The 17887-nt window shown below is 43.1% G+C and overlaps 1 protein-coding gene across 3 annotated transcripts in view; it reads left to right on the top strand.

The window, feature by feature from the left end:
- Nucleotides 1–17887, top strand: part of crata (carnitine O-acetyltransferase a) — a 67403-nt gene that overhangs the window by 8960 nt on the left and 40556 nt on the right. The window lies entirely within an intron of this gene.

Here is a 17887-nt window from a genome sequence, read left to right as displayed (position 1 = left end):
AAACAAATCCCAGGCAGGGCACACACTAGGGACAATTTAGGATCGCCAGTGCACCTAACCTGTTTATCTTTGGGGAGACATGGGGAGAACATGCAAACTCCATACAGGGAAGCGAACCCAGGTCTCTTTGCTGCGAGGCAGCAGTACTACCACTGTGCCACCGTGCTGCCCTTGAAATAGACTGAGGTGGTTTAAATATTTATGCAATTTAAACACAGCAAAGTGACATATTAAGGGTTGCTTTGAGGTAGTGGTGGCATAGGAACTAATGCTCCTGCTAGCATGTAGTGCCTATTGAAGATGGTTACCATCCAAATCACCATACCAAGGTATATTGTCACACCAGCCTAAGGACATACAGTCAAAATGACTTAACTCACAGTAGCTCAGTGAGGTGCTGCTGGTATTTGAATGGATAACAATTTATTTATTTATATATCTTCTTATATAATACGCTACTAATCACCTACTCAAAGCACCATGATGCTCCAACATTGATGGAATGAAAGCCAGAATTCTACGTGACCATCATCATCAAGTCCTTCCATGAGAACCCTAAATACAAAGAGGACTGTTTCACATATGTTAGGTAGATTGCTCAGAGGGGACTGGGTGGTCTCGTGGTCTGGAACCCCTGCAGATTTTATTTTTTTTTCTCCAGCCGTCTGGAGTTGTTTTTTTTTTTATTGTTTTTTCTGTCCACCCTGGCCATCGGACCTTACTTAGTCTATGTTAATTAATGTTGACTTATTTTTATTTTTTACTGTGTCTTCTATTTTTCTATTCTCCATTTTGTAAAGCACTTTGAGCTAAATGTTTTTTGTATGAAAATGTGCTATAGAAATAAATGTTGTTGTTGTTGCTACCGTGGCTGTTTGTTTGTCTGTACAAGATTTTTAATCACCTGTCGCTCAGAAACCGTTTCACCTACTGACCTGAAATTTGGTACACATATACTACGTGACGACCACTATCCGCTTTCGGATGATGATTGACCTCCAAGGTTATTCTTCTTTCTCTTTTTATTTTATTTTATTTTATTGTAGAATCAACTTCGCTTCCCGGGTCCTCCCTACATGGAGTTTGCATGTTCTCCCCGCAGGTTTGGTGCATTGACGATTGTAAATTGTCCCTAGTGTGTGTGTGTGTGTGTGTGCGCCCTGCGGTGGGCTGGCGTGCTGCCCGGGGTTTGTTTCCTGCCTTGTGCCCTGTGTTGGCTGGGATTGGCTGCAGCAGACCCCCGTGACCCTGTAGTTAGGATATAGGAGGTTGGATAATGGATGGATGGATGGAGTCTGTTTCAAAAGGTTACACTTTAAAGTTATTCGGAAGGGTAAAAAGGTGCTATAGGTTGGATAATGGATGGATGGATGTAGAATCAACTCTTGGTAGCGGCGCATGCGTACTGACGCCGTTGTCATTCCTACCACCTTCGCCTTCACTTCCCCTACCTCTTCATATCTTAAGTCATTCTTGAGGCAGATTGAAGACTAAAGTGAAAAATGAAAGAAAACGTACTAAGTCAGGGGTCCTCAATCACGGTCCTGGAGAGCCGCAGTGGCTGCAGGTTTTTGCTCCAACCCAGTTGCTTAATAAAAAGCACTTCTTGCTAAAGTCACACTTCTGCTTCACTTTAGTGATTTTGAGCCCTTATTGCTTAATTTTGTCTTAAACAGCTATTTTAATTGCTCCTTATTATCAATAACATGCAAATGACAAGAGAGAGCAGCATTTCTCCATTTCGCTTATTTACATTTACACCTGTGTGTATTAATCTGCACTATTGGGTTTAATTAAATACTTGGAAGAAAAATGAAGAGAAAAAAGTGAAGGACTGAGAATTACTCGTCCATTTTAGCCTTCGAATCAGTTGCATGATACAAAGGGAAAGAAAATCTAGGATGTCAGAATGACCTGACATAGCAGAGTGAATTTAATTTCATAGCTTGTTAGTGCTTTATTGGCAAGAATTGCTTTCTAATTAAGCAACCAGGTCAGAACAAAAACCTGCAGCCACTGCGGCTCTCCAGGACCGGGATTGAGGACCCCTGTACTAAGTCATTGCAACACAAACACTGACCCAATCAGTTTTAACGTGAAGAGGTGCCGACGGAAGAAGAGAAGAAGCCGGCCGCTAGGGTGGAGAAAAGAAGAGCTGCTCAGGAAACAGCAAGTGCATCAACCTCTGAGCAAACGAATGCTAAACGCACAGAGAAAGAGGATGAAGACTAGGAACGCTCAAGTCAAGTGGATTCACTGCACGTTATCGTTATAGCAGTGCGCCATTACTGGTTTTTATATATTCGTCTTATATTTCGATAGCACCTTTCACACTGCGCTCCAGAGCCGTTTTAGGTGTTACACAAACTGAGCCAGGTTCGATATGTGTACGGTTTAAGCAAAGGCAGATGATATGACATGCTGAGAGGATTAATGAGGTGGTCGTGGAATTTGAACTGGCAGCTCTTCACTCTTGATTGCATGTGGTGCCTTTCCAGATTAATACTCTCCAGTCTCAACTGAAGTCAGGGGAGCATCTGCTCTTGACTTACTCCTGACTGCATGTGCTACCTTTCATGATGAACACCATCCACTCTACAGTTTCATTACATCTAAACACGAGACAATAATGAGTCCATCCATCCATCCATTTTCTAACCCGCTGAATCCGAATACAGGGTCACGGGGGTCTGCTGGAGCCAATCCCAGCCAACACAGGGCACAAGGCAGAAACCAATCCTGGGCAGGGTGCCAACCCACCGCAGGACAATAATGAGTCAAACACATTAACACTTTCTTGATTGCATGTGGTATCTTACAAGATGAATGCCATTCGTTCTTGTCTGACTCTCTATTACTTTGGGTAATTTTTCAGACAAGTACGCTCCATTATTGAGACACTCTTGACTGCATGTAGCATGTTACAAGATGAATAACCTGAACTCTTAACTCACCCTTCATTGTGTTTAATGCCTTACAAGATGAATATTATTCATTCTTAACTTAACTATTGATTACATTAACACCTTACAGGGTGAATACTATTTACTTTTGACCCTTGGCTCGATCTTGAGTGTGTGTAGTGCCTTACAAGATAAAAACTAGTCATTCTTAACTCACTATCGATTACTTGTAATGCATTACAAGGTGGCTGCCATTCACTTTTGCCCCTCGGCTCAGTCGTGTGTAGAGACGATGGTACTGACTAAAAACAGGAGACAGAGCTGGAGATTTGCATTGAGTGTGACAAAGATGGACAGGATTAGAAATGAGGACATTAGAGGGTCAGCTCAGGTGGGACGTTTGAGAGACAAAGTCAGGGAGAAATTGCATTGGTTTGGACATGTGCAGAGGAGAGATGCTGGGTATATTGGGAGAAGGGTACTAAGGATAGAGCTGCCAGGTGAGAGGAGAAGAGGAAGGCCTAAGAGGAGGTTTTTGGATGTGGTGAGAGGGGACATGCAGTGGATGGGTGTAACAGAACAAGATGACGAGGACAGAAAGATATGGAAGGGGATGATCTGCGGAGGCAACCCCTAATGGGAGCAGCCGAAAGAAAAAGAAGAAGAATTTATTGTGTTATATATGCGGTGGGCTGGCGGCCTGCCCGGGTTTGATTCCTGCCTAGTGCCCAGTGTTGGCTGGGATTGGCTCCAGCAGACCCCCGTGACCCAGTAGTTCGGATATAGCGGGTTAGATAATGGATAGATGGATATATATATATATTTCTTTTTTTTTTTTCCCCTGAGTCCATCCTTGCTGGATTTGCTTGTGTGCTCCATTGAAAGGTCCATTTCTGGTTTAACTTCAACTTTTGCCCAGATGGACTCGTGTTTTTCTCAAACAGATGCGCTCCCACCTGCCTGCTGCCATTCCTGAGAAAGCTCCGCCCTGCAAGTGCCCACTGCTGAATCAGCTTTAGGAGACAGTCCTGGCATTTGCTTGACTTTCTTGGGTGCCCTGAATCGTACTTCACTTCTCATTTGTAACTCAATCAGCATGACAGGGTGATCTCCAGCCTCGTCCTTGTCGACACTCTCACCCGTAGTAACAAGGGGACCACTGAAATGACGTCAGCAGGTCCTTTTCTGGCAGGGCTGACATGCAGTGGTTTTATGGGATAAAGTTAATTTCCATGGCAAAGAGGGACTCTGCAATTAATTGCAATTCATCTGATCCCACTTCAGAACATTCCAAAGTTTATGCAAGTTGCCATCGTAAAAACTGAGGCAGCAAACTTTGTGAAAATTAATATTTGTATCATTCTCACACAGCGCATCACTTTTTCCACATTTTCTTTTGTTACAGCCTTATTCCAAAATGGATTAAATTCATTTTTTTCCTCAGAATTCTACACACAACACCCTATAAGGACAAGGTGAAAAAAGTTTACTTGAGATTTTTGCAAATTTATTAAAAATAAAAAAATTGAGAAATCACATGTACATAAGTATTCACAGCCTTTGCCATGAAGCTCATCCTGTTTCTCCTGATCATCCTTGAGATGTTTCTGCAGCTTCATTGGAGTCCACCTGTGGTAAATTCAGTTGATGTGACATGATATGGAAAGGCACACACCTGTCTATAGAAGGTCCCACAGTTGACCGTTCATGCCAGAGCACAAACCAAGCATGAAGTCAAAGGAATTGTCTGGTGACCTCCGAGACAGGATTGTCTCGAGGCACAAATCTGGGAAAGGTTACAGAAAAATGTCTGCTGCTTTGAAGGTCCCAATGAGCGCAGTGGCCTCCATCATCTGTAAGTGGAAGAAGTTCGAAACCACCAGGACTCTTCCTAGAGCTGGCCGGTCATCTAAACTGAGCGATCGGGGGAGAAGGGCCTTAGTCAGGGAGGTGACCAAGAACTCGATGGTCACTCTGTCAGAGCTCCAGAGGTCCTCTGTGGAGAGAGGAGAACCTTCCAGAAGGACAACCATCTCTGCAGCAATCCACCAATCAGGCCTGTATGGTAGAGTGGCCAGACGGAAGCCACTCCTTAGTAAAAGGCACATGGCAGCCCGCCTGGAGTTTGCCAAAAGGCACCTGAAGGACTCTCAGACCATGAGAAACAAAATTCTCTGGTCTGATGAGACAAAGACTGAACTCTTTGGTGTGAATGCCAGGCGTCACGTTTGGAGGAAACCAGGCACCGCTCATCACCAGGCCAATACCATCCCTACAGTGAAGCATGGTGGTGGCAGCATCATGCTGTGGGGATGGAACTGAGAGACTAGTCAGGATAAAGGGAAAGATGACTGCAGCAATGTACAGAGACATCCTGGATGAAAACCTGCTCCAGAGCGCTCTTGACCTCAGACTGGGGCGACGGTTCATCTTTCAGCAGGACAACGACCCTAAGCACACAGCCAAGATAGCAAAGGAGTGGCTTCAGGACAACTCTGTGAATGTCCTTGAGTGGCCCAGCCAGAGCAGAGCCAGACTTGAATCTGATTGAACATCTCTGGAGAGATCTTAAAATGGCTGTGCACCGACATTTCCCATCCAACTTGATGGAGCTTGAGAGGTGTTGCAAAGAGGAATGGGCGAAACTGGCCAAGGATAGGTGTGCCAAGCTTGTGGCATCACATTCAAAAAGACTTGAGGCTGGAATTGCTGCCAAAAGTATTGAGCAAAGGCTGTGAATACTTATGTACATGGGATTTTTTAGTTTTTTATTTTTAATAATTTTCCAAAACCTTTTTTCACATGCTCATTATGGGGTGTTGTGTGTAGAATTCTGAGAAAAAAATGAATTTAATCCATTTTGGAATAAGGCTGTGACATAACAAAATGTGGAAAAAGTGATGCGCTGTGAATACTTTCCGGGTGCACTGTACTGTATAACTGGAGTAGTAAAATAAATCTGAAGAAATATACACAGTGCTAAGATTTGCATCTGAGCACCATTTATAGCCACATGGTTACACTTCCTACCAGTTTAAATGCTGAAGCACACTACTAATCATTAAAAAAATCTGATTTATTTCATTTTAATCTGAAACAATAAAGCATATAGATGCTTGAATGCATATATTGAAAGGAGATTGGTGTCTAATTTGCATGATACGCTAAGGATCATGGGACATCTCCTCGTGTAACACCAATTCTGCCTTTTCAGCCCTTAAATTCAGAGATAGCTCTGAAAGTAAAGTGTTCAAATGGTGGTGCACCCATGGTGTGTGTTGAAAAGGAAAGTTGTCAACTGTACGCTCATTGTCTGGATAAAAGATCCCATAATCCTCTGAGTAATGGACACGTGTCAGGGACTTAGCAGGCCCATGCATCTTGCTGCTGACTGTAATCTTAATGGGTTGCCAAAATGTAAGTATGAGCGGTGTGCGCAAAACAAGAATGTTTTTTTTTTTTTTTGTTACATGGAGTAATGGAATTGGTATGAGCTTTCAATGAAACAAAGTTGGTTTGTGGATCGTAATTTGTATTTTGTAAATAAAATTTATCTTTGCGTAATTAAAAAAGGGCCGCATGGTGGCACAGTGGTAGCGCTGCTGCCTCGCAGTAAAGAGACGTGGGTTCGCTTCCCGGGTCCTCCCTGCGTGGAGTTTGCATGTTCTCCGCGTGTCTGTGTGAGTTTCTCCCACAGTCCAAAAACATGCAGGTTAGGTACATTGACAATTCTAAATTTTCCCTAGTGTGTGCTTGGTGTGTGTGTGTGCCCTGTGGTGGGCTAGCACCCTGCCCGGGATTTGTTCCTGCCTTGCACCCTGTGTTGGCTGGGATTGGCTCCAGCAGACCACCGTGACCCTGTGTTAAGATACAGCGGGTTGGATGATGGATGGATAGATGGATGGATGGATAATTGAAAAAAGAAACTTTAAAAACTAAGTATGAAGGTTCAAGTTTTTAATAGTCAGGCAATCAGGAGGTGTAATAAGAGGGTTCTGCATCACTTCCATTACCGATACACGCTTGACTCGTTGTTTTATGTCCTGTGTATTTGACACGGCTGGATTCAGTATGGCACCATGCAGCTAAGTAAAAAATAAAGAAAAAATCCGAGACTGCAGTATCTAACAGTTGAGTGGCGAGTGCAAACTCAAGTCGGTGGTCTTTATGATGGCACAGCCCAACCCCATTGTTAATAAAGCTGAATTTGTCGTGATGTGCCCAGGGACAGATCATCAACGGTTGAGTCTGTTTGCCACCAGAGTTGTCAGGCCTGTTGTTTATTTTACTACCAGGTGTACATATTGTTGCTAGGATGGCCTGCGTTTTATTTGCTTCACTGCCAGTACATGTTGGCACTCTCTGAATGTCACTTATCAGACATTAATTGATTATTTGACAAACTTGTGTTAGGAGGAGGTGTAGGTGAGGCCAGCAGGGGGCTCTTATCCGGTGGTCTAAATGTGGATCCCAATGCCCCAGTGTAGTGACAGGGTATACTGTGCTGTAAAAATGTAAAACCAATCTGCTGACAATCTGTGGTCATAAAAGATCCCTGGGCATTCTTTGTATAGAGTCAGGGGTATCCCAATGTGCTGACTAAATTGCCCACCGTGGCCTGGTCATTCTGGCCCCCTTTTCATCCCCTGTCTCTGATTGCCTAACTGTCTTTCACCCCTTCACCACCTAACAGCTAATGTGTGGTGAGCATACTGGCACAAAATGGCTGCCGTCCAGGTGGATGCTGCACACTGGTGGTGGGTGAAGTGACTCCCCACTCACTATGTAAATCGCTTTGAGCCATGAGAAAAGCGCTGCATAAATGTAAAGAATTATTATTAGTTGACAGGACTTGAATTGCAATTTGTAACAAGTGAATTCAGCCCAATAGTACTTCTTAGCCCGGGTAGCCTTGGCTGCTTTTCTTAGAGGGGGGGCATTAGCACCAAGTCAGTACTGTCACATGATCCCATATCCAAGGAGTGAAGTCCCTTGCCAGTTAGTTCTTCTTACTGTCATACCCTAATGCCTGTCTCTGCTTATTTGTTGCAGTCAATAGCGCTTTCAGTGTTTGCCTTGAAAGAGTGGAGCCCCTCATAGCGTTGCCATCTTGCATGCCCAGCTCTGCGTCCTTTTATAGGCACATAATGATGTTAATCAAGTACAGATAGACCTGGTGTCTGCACGTAGACTTTAGAGCACAGAGTGGGAAGCAGTCTGGTCTTCTAGTCTCCAGTTCTGGTGCCCACCAGGCAATCAACAACCTCTCTCTTTCTTTTTTTAAATCAGCATCCCACATGCTGACACTGACAAACTGGCACGTACTTCAGACATTTGGAATGCATGCTGCCCATTTCCCTGATACAAATGCTATACATTTAAAAGTTTTTTTTATCTCCATTTAGTACCTTTTAACCATTGTGAGTTTTGGAAAAGATTCCTCTGTCCTGGGAAGAGGCTGTACAAAATTCATCCCCCAAGTGTCTGTGAACTTTGGGCTTTGAGTCTTCTTTAGAAATCTCAGAACAAAAAACAAAAATTCTTGAAGATGACCTGCTTAAGCAGTTCAGGAGTAACAGAGATGAGCGAGAAGTGAGCTGCGCTGGCCTTGGCCACTTCACATCTACGACTGTTGTAGGAATGATGCCAGTGCATGACAGGTCCCTGATTCTCACTGAGGTGATTTTTTTTTTTTTATATATATAGCTCCTTCTAAAGCCTCCAGTGGCCCAGAATTCCATTAGGTGGGTTTGAAAATGTTATTTAGCTGATCTGTAACAAGAAGGAATGCACCCCGTATTTTCTACAATGCATTACTGACCTCAGCAGTGACATTCATGTCTCTGGTGACTCTTCCTATGAAGTCAGTAGACGGATTGGGAGAGCATGGTGGGGGGGGTCATGAGGTCGCTGGAAAGGGGTGTGTGGCGCTCCTGATATCTCTGCAAAAGGATGAAGGTCCAAGTCTTTAGAGTGCTGGTGCTTCCTGTTTGTGAGACATGGACGATACCCAGTGACCAGAGATGAAGACTGGACTCCTTTGGTGTCTCTTCAGAGAATCCTTGGGTGCCGCTGGTTTGACTTTGTGTTGCTCATGGAGTGAGGCACATGACCTGTATTGTGAGGGAGCGTCAGTTACAGCACTTCGGCTATGTGGCGTGTTTCCCCGAGGTTGATCCGGCTCCGGAGACCATTTTTTTTTTTTTTATTAATTTTATTACAATCCATACAAAGCAATCAAGTTTTTACAAAAAAAAGAATTATGTTAAGAACAGATCGATCCCCACCCTGAGAGAGAGAGCAAGCCAAACGGTGTAAAATTTAAGGCTTGTAAACATACCTAAATTAATAAATTCTCTGTGCTTTATAAACTTATTTTAAAATATTACTGATTAGATCCTGCCATGTTTTGAAAAAGTCTGTACAGATCCTCTAACTGAGTATTTGATTTTTCCAATTTCAAATAGTATAACACATCAGTTTCCCACTGACTTAAAGAGGAGAGTTTGGGTTCTTCCAGTTTATCAGAATAAGTCTGCGTGCCAACAGTGTAGTGAATGCAATCACAGTCTGTTTGTCCTTCTCCACTTTAAGCCCTCTGGAAGAACCCCAAACACAGCTGTTAATGGGTTAGGAGGGATTGTGAGTCCAAGGCTGTCTGAAAGGTAATTAAAAAGTTTTGTCCAGAATAATGTTAATTTGGTGCAGGCCCAGAACATGTGACCCAGTGAGGCTGGGGCTTGGTTGCAACGTTCGCAGGTTGGATCATGCCCTGGAAACATTTTGGAGAGTTTTAGTCGAGACAGATGTGCTCGATATATAATTTTGAGTTGTATAATTGTATGCTTTGCGCATATGGAGCTCGAGTGAATTCTCTGCATTGCTACTTTCCACTCCTTTTCTGATATATTAATTGAGAGGTCTTTTTCCCAGTGTCCTCTTGGATCTTTGAAAGGAAGGGATTGTAAAATGATTTTATATATTGTAGAGATGGAGTCTAATTCCTTAAAATTGAGCAATATTTTTTCCAGCGTGGATGAGGGTGCAAGATGAGGAAAATCTGGAAGGTTCTGTTTAACAAAGTTCCTGATTTGAAGATAGTGAAAGAAATGTGTAGCTGGAATGTTAAATTTGGAATGTAATTGTTCATAGGATGCAAAGACGTTGTCTATATAAAGATCTCTAAGCAAGTTAATTCCTAATTCTTTCCAGATATTAAAAACTGCATATGTTTGTGAAGGTTGAAAGAGGTGGTTCTCTTGCAGAGGTGCCACATATAGAAGCTTCTCCGTCTTAAAATGCTTTCTACATTGGTTCCAGATTCTAAGTGAGTGGAGCACAATTGGGTTATTAGTGTATTGCCGATAACGTGTGTTTATTGGAGCAGAGAGCAGGGAATACAAAGAAGTACTGCAGGATTTTACTTCTATTGCGGTCCAGGCCTGTGTATGTTCTTCTATTTGTGTCCAGGTTCTTATCGCCTGTATATTTGCCGCCCAGTAATAAAACTGGAAGTTAGGTAGAGCCATGCTGCCTTCTGCCTTTTGTCTTTGTAGGGTCGCTCTTTTGATGCGTGGATGTTTTGAGTTCCAAATAAATGAGGTTATTGTTGAATCTAATTGCCTAAATAATGATTTATTGATGTATATTGGAATGTTTTGAAATAAAAAAAGGAGCTTAGGAAGAATATTCATCTTAACAGTGTTAATTCTTCCAGCTAGTGTGAGATGAAGGGTTGACCATCTATGCAAGTCTTGTTTAATTTTTTCCATGAAGACGACGAAATTTTGTTGATATAGAGCTTTATGTTTACTTGTGATGTTTACCCCGAGGTATTTAAACTGTTCTGCAATGATAAAAGGTAGGGTGTCTAATCTAATATTATATGCTTGAGAATTCACTGGAAAGAGTACACTTTTATTCAGATTAATTCTGAGACCAGAGAGCTTTTGAAATTACAGCACTACGGCCATGTGGCGCGTTTCCCCGAGGTTGATCCGGCTCGTAAGATCCTTATTACTGGAGACCTGAGTGGCTGGACCAGGTCAAGGGGTTGCCCACGTAACACCTGGCTGTGGCAGATAGAGGGTCTTTTCCGGAGGGTGCGACTGGACCGCGTGTCTGCCTGGGAGGGTTGCCAGCCAAGATCCCAAGTTGTTTTGTCATGTAGTGGGTGCGGCAACTCGCTGTACTAGTGCATGCTCCCCAACTTGACTTGTATAGTGCCTTTCCATAGCAAATGATATACTCGTGTGTTTTATTGGTTGTGTGCGATTGGTTCAGTACTTCTAAAACTTGAGTCCTGCCAGGTACAGATATGGCTGCACTGTGGGTTTTGGTCTCTTTGGAGAATCCTTGGGTATCAATGGTTTGACTTTGTGTTGCTCATGGAGTCCTGAATGAGGCACATGACCTGCATCGTGAGGGAGCATCTGTTACAACACTACGGCCATGTGACGTGATTACCCGAGGGTGATCTGGTTCACTGTTGAGGACCCAAGTGGCTGGACCAGGCCAAGAATAGAGGGTCATTTTCAGAGGTTGGGTCTAGACGGCGTGTCTGCCTGCAGGGTTGCCAACCAGGATCCCAAGTTGTTTCATCGTATGGTGAGTGTGGCAATGTGCTGTACCAGTGCATGCTCCCCAACCTGATCTTACCTGACACTCCAGCATTTTCTTGTCTGTATGATTCTGATCGTTGTCATGCTGAGAAGTGAACCATCGCCCCAATCTGAAGTGGTGTGCACTCTGGCACAGCTTTTCATCAAAGACTGCTCTGTATTTGGTGGCATCCATCCATCCATCCATCCATCCCTCAGTTCTGACCAGTCTCCCTGTTTCTACACACCTATAGCATGATGTTGCCACCACCATGCTTCACTGTGGGATATGGCATTTGGCAGATGATGAGCAGACATTGTGCTTGGAGTTCTACCCAAAGTGTTCATTTTTTGTCTAATCAGACTAGAGGAACTTTTTCCACATGTTGTCAAGAGTTCTTTAGCAAACTCCAAGTGGGAGTCATCTGCTCTACCATAAATGCCTTATTGATGGAGTGCTGCTGAGATGGTCCTCCAGCCGACAGGTTCTCCCATCACAGCGTAGGACTTCTGATGCTCTGTTAAGGTGACCATTGCTTTCCTGCTCACCTCACTGACCAAAGGTCCTTCTTGCCCAGTCCGGACAGTCAATTTTAGGAAACGTCCAAACTTCTTTTCTTTCACAATTCTTGAGGTTACTGAGGTCCTGGGAACAGTCAAAGCTTTATTAATGGGTTTATCCCCTTTGCCCTGATCTGTGCCTCACCACAGTTTGATGGCGTTGGTCTACAGCAGGGGTGCCAATGACATCGATCACAAAGGGAGTGCAGGTAAATCGTTGCATTCAAAAAAAAATTTTTAAACGTTAGTCTATCATATCTCCTCCCTATGGCATTTGCCACTTGATTGACGTACATGGCGGCCAGTCTGAGATCTCTTTTCTTCAAACACACTGGTCATCCCGCACACACGATCAAACGCGCGAGCTACTGCAAAACTCCAGCTGTGATCTAATTAGCCTTCCAATTTATATCGACTAAAGAAGGGATTTAAAAAAAAATGTTTATGGGCTGGATGTGGAATTGGAAGAGGATTTCTTTCTCTCACACTGTCACAATCGAAGTGCGTTTGTCTGATCTGCCAGTCTATCATTGCTATTCCAAAGAAGGAAAATGTGGAAAGGCACTTTCGAACTGTTCATAAAAACTGACTGACTTCCTTCTCGAAAAGCGATCTGAGAAAGAGAAAGGAGAGGGAACTAAAATGGCAGTTAATCGGACAGCCGTCACTTTTCACTCGGCTGAATTCAAAAGCAAAGGCAGACACACCGAAGCATCGTTCTGGGCGAGTCACTCGATCATTAAGCATAAGAAGTCCTTCCAAGAGCTACCTCCTTGACTGCGTTATTTGGCTCTTACTTATTTATGCGAGTCAGCCTTTTCCCACATGACGATTATTAAATCCAAATATTGTAGTGACCATAAATGTATTGAATTGGTATTGTGCCATAAATGTTATTCAGTTATAATAATAATAATACATTTTATTTATTTGTAGACACCTTTCTAAACACTCAAGGACACCGAACAATAGACGAAACACAGATTATAAAGAAAAGTAAAATACAGAAGTTAAAATCAGACAGAGCAATTGTAATCAAAGACAAAAAGCCGTCTTAAACAAATGAGTTTTAAGTTTAGATTTGAAAAGTGAAAATGATTCAATATTTCTAAGCTCAGGTGGTAGTGAGTTCCAAAGCTGGGAAGCACAGCAACTGTGCCCCCCATAGTGGTAAGACCGACGAAGGAGACAGTCAAGTGGATGGAAGAAGAGAATCCGAGGGTGCAGGAGGGAATGGCAACATGGAGGAGGTCAGACAGATATGGAGGGGTGAGGCTGTGGAGAGCCTTAAAAGTTAGTAGGAGAATTTTGAATTGAATTCGGAACTGAACTGGAAGCCAATGAAGCTGCTGAAAAACGGGAGTGATATGGTGAATAGAGGGGGGTTCTAGTAATGATGCGGGTGGGCAGCTGGATTCTGGACCAGTTGAAGCTTATAAAGAGATTTGTGAGAAAGACCAAAGAAAAGGGAATTACAATAATCTGACGAGAAGTGACGAGGCTATGAACGAGGGTAGAAGTTATGCAAGGTACAACAACATATATTTTATGTATAAAGTATACTCAGTGTATATATATATATATATATATATATATATATATATATTACAGTATACATATATATATACACTCACCTAAAGGATTATTAGGACCACCATACTAATACGGTGTTTGACCCCCTTTTCGCCTTCAGAACTGCCTTCATTCTACGTGGCATTGATTCAACAAGGTGCTGAAAGCATTCTTTAGAAATGTTGGCCCATATTGATAGGATAGCATCTTGCAGTTGATGGAGATTTGTGGGATGCACATCCAGGGCACGAAGCTCCCGTTCCACCACATCCCAAAGATGCTCTATTGGGTTGAGATCTGGTGACTGTGGGGCCATTTTAGTACAGTGAACTCATTGTCATGTTCAAGAAACCAATTTGAAATGATTCGAGCTTTGTGACATGGTGCATTATCCTGCTGGAAGTAGCCATCAGAGGATGGGTACATGGTGGTCATGAAGGGATGGACATGGTCAGAAACAATGCTCAGGTAGCCCGTGGCATTTAAACGATGCCCAATTGGCACTAAGGGGCCTAAAGTGTGCCAAGAAAACATCCACCACACCATTACACCACCACCACCAGCCTGCACAGTGGTAACAAGGCATGATGGATCCATGTTCTCATTCTGTTTAGGCCAAATTCTGACCATTTGAATGTCTCAACAGAAATCGAGACTCATCAGACCAGGCAACATTTTTCCAGTCTTCAACTGTCCAATTTTGGTGAGCTCGTGCAAATTGTAGCCTCTTTTTCCTATTCGTAGTGGAGATGAGTGGTACCCGGTGGGGTCTTCTGCTGTTGTAGCCCATCCGCCTCAAGGTTGTGCGTGTTGTGGCTTCACAAATGCTTTGCTGCATACCTCGGTTGTAACGAGTGGTTATTTCAGTCAAAGTTGCTCTTCTATCAGCTTGAATCAGTCGGCCCATTCATTCTCCTCTGACCTCTAGCATCAACAAGGCATTTTCGCCCACAGGATTGCCGCATACTGGATGTTTTTCCCTTTTCACACCATTCTTTGTAAACCCTAGAAATGGTTATGCGTGAAAATCCCAGTAACTGAGCAGATTGTGAAATACTCAGACCGGCCCGTCTGGCACCAACAACCATGCCACGCTCCAAATTGCTTAAATCACCTTTCTTTGCCATTCTGACATTCAGTTTGGAGTTCAGGAGATTGTCTTGACCAGGACCACACCCCTAAATGCATTGAAGCAACTGCCATGTGATTGGCTGATTAGATAATTACATTAATGAGAAATTGAACAGGTGATCCTAATAATCCTTTAGGTGAGTGTATATATATATATATATATATATATATATGTATATATATATATATATAGCATTTTTAATGTAGGTAGATCATTTCGACCTGGTCATTTTAAAAGGAGCTTGCAAGCCGAAAAAGTGTGGGCACCCCTGACCTACAGGGAGTTCTTTGGACTCCATGGTTTGTTTTTTCTCCTAGGACCTCCTGTACCCAGCCTTTCTAAATGATGTCCACCAATACATTCAGTTTGCCACAGGTGGACTCCAATCAAGTTTTAGAAACATCTCAAGGAGAATTAAAGCAAATGGGAGGCAACTGAGCACAAACTGGAGTGACACAGCAAAGGGTCCGTTTTTGATTTTTTTTTTGTGCAATCATATTTTATTGAAATTCAAAAGCCAACACTTCACAAGAAAACATGAGCAATTTTGACAAAAATTAAAGAAAATAAAAGTCAGTGCTTGGCACCCACCTCACTACACTACCACCCTTTAACAGAACCCAACCCAGCCATGCCATGTTTAAATTGAGAGCAACAACAGAAAAAATAAAGGAGCCCATGAGGACCAGCAAGTGAGGGAACGACACAGCACCTGACCCTATTGTGATAAACACCACCTGTGGATTAGGGTGGTGGCCAGGACCAGAGGGCATCCATGCCAGATTTTAAAATTTTTATAAATTTTCTATGCAGACAAGACAACGCTGGAGTGGCTTCAGGACAAGTGCCTGAGTGTCCCTGAGTAGCCCAGACTTAAAAACTCCACAGAACTTGTGGAGAGACCTAAAGATGACAATTTATAGACACTTCCTATCCAGTCTAAGTGAGCTTGAGAGGATCTGCCAGGAAGAATCTTAAGTCCGAATCTAAGTGTGCAGAGCTTGTAGAGATTTACCAAGAAGACTTGAAACTGGAATTGCTGACAAATGGCACTACAAAAGTACTGAATTAAGGGTCTGAATATGTCTATGAAAGAGAGATTTCAGTTTTTGATGTTGAACAAATCTAGAAACTTTCTGTTCACAGTTTCAATTTGTCAAGTCAAACTTTATTTATAAAGTGCATTTACAACAACTGAAGCTGCACCAAAGTGCTGTACAAGAAAGGATGTAAGAGGCAGTTAGTATAATATAATATAATATACTCTACTCTCTATATATAAAATCCTAAGCCTAAAAGTGCAACGATTTTATGTCTCGTTTTTATGTCACTTTTTGTCACGGTTTAAATCGGGTTTATTTTAAAACCTACATATATATTTTTGGTATCATTCTTTTCAGAATTTATCGAACTTTAATGTGATGTTGTTAGATTTTCAGATTCGTATTCCGTTTTTAAATTATAAAATATCAAGAACGACTTTGTGCCAAGAGATGTAACCAGGGCCTGGGCCGGAAATAAAAGACAAAGAGTAGGACAGCAGCTGTACAGTCTTTTAAAGGTTCGAAGCGCCGCATGAGTTGCAGATCATGCGGCACCGCAGCAGCAGCAAGCCAGCAGCTGATCGAGCAAAGAGGACGTGCAAAAGTATTTGTTTCCCATTGTATCACCTTTTAAGAGGGGGTTTTGGAGGAGCGACCGCGTCTCCTTGGGGTGTGTTCAGCCCCCCACTTTACAACACAATGTTTGGGTGCCATTTAAGGAAATAAGATTTGCTCCCCTGAATTTCTTCATCGTTCCTCTGAATTGCTTCATTTCTTTCCTTAAATGGCATCCAAACAGAAATGAAATGTGAAGTGAGGGAGCCAACAGAAGACCAACTAAGTCAGGGTCTCAAACTCCAACCAATTTCACTCCAACCAGTTGCTTAATTAGGCGCAGAGTCTTGTCGCTATTTAAACTCGTTCTTTAATTCCGTGGCTTGTTGCTGCTCTCATTGTGCAATGGCAGACATTTGTGACATTGTTCTCTTTTCTATGAGCTCTGGTCAAATGTTTTGTGGACCTGAGCAGATTAGTATTCCTGAGACCCTCATTTTCAGATATTGTATGATGGACACAGTGTGCTGGTCCTGTTTTGGCTCATTATTGTTTGGCAGCTAATTAAGAAAAAAGAAATAATTAAGGGGTCTAAGTCTTCAAGAGCAAGTCAATTCCAATTAATGCAAAAGAAGTTAATTAGCAGCAAAAACAGGTCACTCATTAAGGAAATGGTTAGAATGAAAACCTGCAGCCATGGTGCTCCTCCAGGACTGGAGTTGGGGACCCCTAAACACTGTGGAGGACTGCCGGCTTTCCATGCCAGTCCACACCCCCAGGCCGCCAGGAGGAGCTCTCCCGACAGCAGGATCATGCCCCGAGGTCCAGCAGGGCATTATGGACCTTGTAGTATTTTTACACAACCCTGCTGGATACCTTGGGGGCCACCAGGAGTCGCTGTGGGGGGGCTTATAAGCTGTTTTATGCCCTATGACCCGGGAGTACGTAATGGTCACGTGACAGGAACGAACAACGTGCTCCCGGGTTAAAGAAAAGGACTGATTGCCCTGACCCGGAAGGAGTAAGGAACTATGGACTGTCGGGACAGGAGTACCTCCGGGTCAGGGGCTATAAAAGGACGGTGCCTCAGTCCAGACACCGAGCTGAGCTGGGAGGAAGGGTGGCTAAGTGTCTGGGCGAGGAGGAGACTTTATTGTGTTGGTTTATTGTATGAGTAGTGTGGAGGGTGCTTGGTGCACGGAAGATCAAAATAAAAGGTTCTGGACTTTTACATGGTGTCTGGAGTTGTACCTGAGGGTTCAAGGGTGCACTACTGCCCCTTCTGTCACAACACTTAAGTTGTTCCCTAAGCACATGCATGTGACAATATATCCTTCTATATAAAAGCGGTCGGGATTGTCCTTCCGTCCCGTGAGTGTTACGCAGGCGCGGAGTTTTACACACACGCCCCGTCCATTTTGCAATGCACGATGGGATTTGTAGTTTTGTTTTTCCAGGTAAAAGATGATTTTCTACTCCAGACTGTGCGATATCTTCTTCTTCTTTCTTACTATATAAAAG

Source organism: Polypterus senegalus, chromosome 9 (assembly GCF_016835505.1).
Source record: "Polypterus senegalus isolate Bchr_013 chromosome 9, ASM1683550v1, whole genome shotgun sequence".
In the NCBI taxonomy this organism is placed as follows: domain Eukaryota; kingdom Metazoa; phylum Chordata; class Cladistia; order Polypteriformes; family Polypteridae; genus Polypterus; species Polypterus senegalus.
The sequence above is the reverse complement of the archived record's forward strand: the minus strand, read 5'-3'. Positions and strand labels throughout refer to the sequence as shown.